The sequence below is a fragment of the Triticum aestivum genome, chromosome 1A, assembly GCF_018294505.1.
Source record: "Triticum aestivum cultivar Chinese Spring chromosome 1A, IWGSC CS RefSeq v2.1, whole genome shotgun sequence".
NCBI lineage: Eukaryota > Viridiplantae > Streptophyta > Magnoliopsida > Poales > Poaceae > Triticum > Triticum aestivum.
In genome coordinates, this window is record NC_057794.1 from 577,697,444 (window position 1) to 577,703,089 (window position 5,646).

Sequence of the window (5,646 nt, forward strand, 5' to 3'; positions counted from 1 at the left end):
TTGTGTGGGTGTGCGACCGGTGACAAAATCATGGGGATTTGATGCCGTTTTCGCGGCAGTGGCCACGTTGAATTCACTCGTCGACGTTGTGGTTGGTGACTTGGTGGTGCGTGCGTTGGCGTGGATAGCCAGCCCAAGGTCGTTTTCTTTATTTCATTCATTCACTCGCCTCGATCGACCATGCGTACGTGCATGGCCAGCATATCACTAGTAAATGCACCATGTTACCATGTGTTAAACCGAACGTCTAGAAGATGGCAGCCTGGATGGATGACTAAACTCGTTGGTTCAAGATTCCGTTGCTTCACATTTTAATGCACTCGTACGTACGTGTTGATTTGACTGCTTTTTTTTACCATCAGTACAGACACAGACGCTCATATACACACGCATACACTCACCCCTATGAACGCACACACGCATACCCTACCCCTATGAGCACCTCCGAGAGACTGAGCCGGCATATCATCTTGACCGGTGTGGCTTGCTTGGGGGCAACTATTTCTCAATCTCCTAATTTTGTTTCTAGTTCAATCACTCTTCCATTCGTCTTCCTTTTCCTCCTGCCCGTCACTTCTCTCCCGCGCAGCCACCAGTCAAACGCTTGTCCCATGCCACTCAAAGGCCAACAGGGTTTGTCGTGCCGGAAAAGGTTTTGGGTAGGCCGTGGGTGTCAGTCACTCAGTCTTACGTAGCTGTTGTCCGAACTCTCGTAAAGCCCACCACTCTTGTATCAAGTTTACAAAAAAAATACATTCGGACCGCTCGACAAACTGATACAAATCCGTGTTGGATGGCAAACTGTGTCCAAACCGCGCAGTCTGTATGTATGAAGACGGTTTGAGAGTCTGCCTTTGAGATGCCCTTACGTAACCTTTCCACAAATTATCTCGCCCTCCTGAATTTTACGAGTGGGGCACATCCCCACCCCCCCCCCTATTTCCAACCAAAAGTTGCCGACTGCCTGCATAGAACATACGTAACTCATCCGTAGGTGTAGCATTGCTCTCGAATCCCTAGCGTACCGTGCTCAGCGCCCGGGTTGTACATGCCCTAACGCATCAGGTCATCTCTGAAGAAACGCAAACGCGAGCTTCTGTTGGTGGTCGGTGGGTGCTCTGGTCATTGACGATAAAAGTTACTCCTACCAGGAACTTGCTCGTAGGTACGACTACATGTGATAAGCCTAGCATAAAATGGCTTAATTTGGTGGTCAAATTAAAGCACGTGGCGCCGTAGGGGGTCGTTAATCAATCAAGGAGCTACTGGTCATAGTCAACCAAGGAATCACGGGTCATGCATGAGTGGCTTGCTGCTTTGCAAGTTGTTTCATTTAACATTGCGCACGTACCCGTGCTTTTGTCGCGGTGTAGCTATGATTTCCTTTTACTAGTACTCGATCGACTATTTTTTTAGTATGAGCAGCCTTGCACTTTTGGGCAGTGAGTGAAGCAACGATGGACGGCTTTTTTTTTACGACAGAGGAGTTTTATTTCAAAATTATAGGATTACAATCTACTGACAAGAAATCCTCGATACACGAATGGTCTCTCTGAAGCCAAACAACAGTACACGATTCTATGCGGCTGTAATTAGCCAGACAATCTGCTACCTTATTTTGATCCCTATAAATCTTCTGGGGAATAAACTTCCTTTCCTCCATCAAGACCTTGATCTTAGCTACCAAGTGCCCATAAGCTGACCATGAGAGATTCTCATTTGATAAAATGGACAGAGCCTCAATTGAATCCGATTGGACGATGACTTGCAGCTCTATGTGTTGGAGAGCTAAAGCCATGGCTTGCATATATAAGCGCATGGATCTCCGCTTCAAGTGCATCATTGCATCTGAATAAAATCCTATAAGCAGCAAAGATGATCCAACCGTCATGACGCATAGCACCATACTAGTCGTAGCGGGGCCATCATGAACGAGGGACTGGTCTTGACGTGAGAACGGAACGGAACGGTCCATCCGTCGACATACCCAGGTTTTGACATTTTGCGGCACCCTTGTTTATGTATGATGTCATGAGTATTTTATATAGGATCTGCACATTCTTAGCCGTCTGAGAATTGGTGTTAGCTTGGACGAGTAAACCGGTTGAATAGTCCATCGATTCACTTGTTAGTGTTTGTGTTTGACCGTTGACGACTGAATGTATCTTGGTGTGCTTCGACGGGCGAGTTTGCGTCGCTGGCTGCTGGGCCATTAGTTTTATTATCGCAATCAACGGAAGATAGTAGTATTATCTACAATCAGGAATTTTTCTTCATGTAGTGTGTGAGGTAATACTAAAGTGTCTTGTCAAATCAAATTGAAGCACGTTACCAAATCAAATAAAATCAAACCGGGAGATTGTGTTTTCAATTGACCAGCCAACGAATAGTCAACTGAGGAATCACCTGCGTCAAGTCAGTGGCTTGCTGGTTGACACGTTCGTAAGTGCACGCATGCATGTGTTTGAAATGCTGAATAGAAATTGATGCGCCATATTCGGTTTTAGAAAGATTCGTGTATACAATGACGTGTAAGCGATAAGGGAAGTGACGTGCGGTGAGAACCGAATCAACAGAAGAAGCCAGGTTTGACATGCCGGCCCAGGTGTTTGCGCGGATCGTGTCAGAGGAAGAGGACGAGTTCTTCTTCACTTGAAAGATTTTTTTTATTTATGCCTGGTGAAAATTGTGATGCCGCTCTCGATCGGGCGGGGGAGTCGAGTTTGGTGGTGAAATCGTGTGTGATGTCGGCCGCCTCATGTCTTGTATGGCGAGTGTGAGTCGTGGTTGGTGTGGTCGTGTGGACGCGTTGAATTCACTCGTGGTGCTAGTGCAAGTGCACGAGGGTTGGTGAACCGGCGCGCGTTGCTAATCCATCCGGCCTGTCGTTTTGTCCCATTTACTCACATAATGCGTAAGTGCATGTCTAGTACGATAATGTAGGGTCTATAACTAAGAGCATCTACACCTGGACACCCGACACCCATCTCAAAAGCTCGGACGGATGGTCCTCTCACTGACCGGTCACGAAAATTCAACCCACACAGACGTTTCAAATAAGTCTCAAACACTCGAGCTGACCGGCACCCCTCATATCAAACCCAAATATAGGGCGAATATTTGGGCGCCCGGGCAGGGTCCACAATACCGGACTGACGCCGGTGTCCCACACAAAAACAGTCCGAAACCCCGCATTCGGAAACTTGTCTCCTCCAACGGACAGATGTCTTCGGGTGGCGCTGCTCCGGCGGGCCGAGTAGTGCCTAGCCCCCCTCCACCATATATGCGCTTGACGTGGTGTAGCCATGATTTCTATTTCTATAAAGATTGATCGTTGTTGTTTATATATGTGTATGTATGATCATGCATGACCAGGACTCGATCGACTCTTTTTTTGGTACATATATGAGCAGCCTTGCACTTTTGGGTAGTGAGTGAAGACGAGGGATGGTCTTGACGTGCGAACGGTCCATTCCATGCGTCGACATGGCCAGGTTTTGACATTTTGCGGCTCCCTTGTTTTGACATGGCCAGGATTATGAGTGTTTTATATAGGATCTGCACATTCTTAGCCGTCTGAGAATTGGTGACAGCTTGGATGAGTAGACAGTTTGAATATTCCGTCACTTCACTTCTTAGCGTTTGTATTTGACCGTTGACCAGTGTAGTAACTTGGTGTGCGTCGCTGGCTGCTGTGCCATTAGTTTTATCGCAATCAACGGAAGATGGTATTATCTCCAACCAAGGATTTTCCTTCATACACAGCGTGAGCCATGAGATGGTAATACTACTGAAGTGTCTTGTCAAATCAAACCAAAGCACGTTACCAGGAGATTGTGCTTCTAATTGGCCCGCCAGCGAATAGTCAACTGAGGAATCACCCAAGTGTCTTGCTGATTTATTACACGTTCGTAAGGGTACGCATGCATGTGTTTAAAATGCTGAATATAAATCGATGTGCCATATTCGCTATTAGAAAGATTCGTGTATACAGTGACGACCAATTTTTTTTTTTTGAAAAGAAGGTTAAGACCCTCGGCCTTTGCATCAATCGATGCTAACAACCATCTTTATTTATTATTTAACAAAGGTTTAACAAAAACATACATTAAGCCACCTGAAGTTATCATGCACACTTACAAAACTCGATAATGTGGAGTGCTCTCACTTCCTATATCTAAATCCGTTGTCGTCACCGATCCATCCACATAATTTATCGGAACCAACAGCCGGTGCAGCGGGCCTAAACACCACATGCATACGTTCTAGATGCCCCCATCTTCATCGGATCACCAACCAATCTTCAGAGAGAGATCCGCATCATCCTTGCCACCCGTCCATCTGCCACCACGGTGCCCAACGGCGCCACCGCCCCGAGCTCGTCCATCCAGACACGAAGATTCTAGAAGATCTGTCGTGCGTAGCACCTGCCGATCAGGCATGACACAACGTAGCACCTGTCGGTCATGCATGACTTCACATCTCCACCAAAAGCTCCGTGCAAGACGAAGCCGCTCCACCTCCTGCCTCTGTCTTCCAGCGCTACTCGAGAAACGATGCTCCCGAGAGAGTAAAACGACACCGCAGTACCACCATCGTCCGATCTGAAAGACCAGATCCTAGGGACCCCGAAGTAGCATGAGTGGGTTGACAATATTTACACGACAATGCATTCATCAAGGTAACGACACAGAACGCCGCCATCGCCTGCCACCGACTCGGTTATCACCGGCAAGTATGTCTTCCCGACTCGTAGTCGGAGCTAGATGATGGATCTCGAGATTTGCCCATCCAGCGTCAGGCCTACCACCTCCGGCGAAGGAGATGGCCACCACCGCCGCGCCCAGGGCCGGAGCCCCCGACGTCCTCATGTTGCAGGTCCAGCCCAGAAGCCGCTTGACGTAGCCGGATCAGCGGAGATGCATGACAGCGTGTGGAGCGGCCCGTTGAAGCCCATCTGGGTGTTGGGGAACGTAGTAATTCAAAAAAAAATCCTACGATCACGCAAGATCTATCTAGGAGATGCATAGCAACGAGGCAGAAGAGTGTGTCCACCTACCCTCGTAGACCGAAAGCGGAAGCGTTTAGTAACGCGGTTTATGTAGTCGAACGTCTTCATGATCCAACCGATCCAAGTACCGAACGTACATCACCTCCGTGTTCAGCACACGTTCAACTCGATGACGTCCCTCGAGATCTTGATCCAGTGGAGGGTTGAGGGAGAGTTCCGTTAACACGACAGCATGGCAACGATGATGGTGATGTGATCCGCGCAGGGCTTCGCCTAAGCACTACGACGCTATGACCGGAGGAGTAAACTGTGGAAGGGGGCACCGCACACGGCTAAGAGAACTATTGGTGTGCCTTTGGGGTGCCCCCTGCCCACGTATATAAAGGAGGAGGAAGAGGCCGGCGGCCATGAGGGGGCCGCCATGGGGGGAGGGGGTCCTACTTGGACTCCTAGTCCAAGTAGGATTCGCCCCCCCTTTTCCTTTCCTCCACCGAAGGGAATAGGAAGGAGAGGGAGAGGGAAAGGGAAGGGGGGCGCCGCCCCCTCCTCCTTGTCCTATTTGGACTCCCAAGGAGGGAGGCGCGCGGCCACCCCCCGCGAGCTTCCCTCTGTCTCCCTTAGGCCCATGTTGGCCC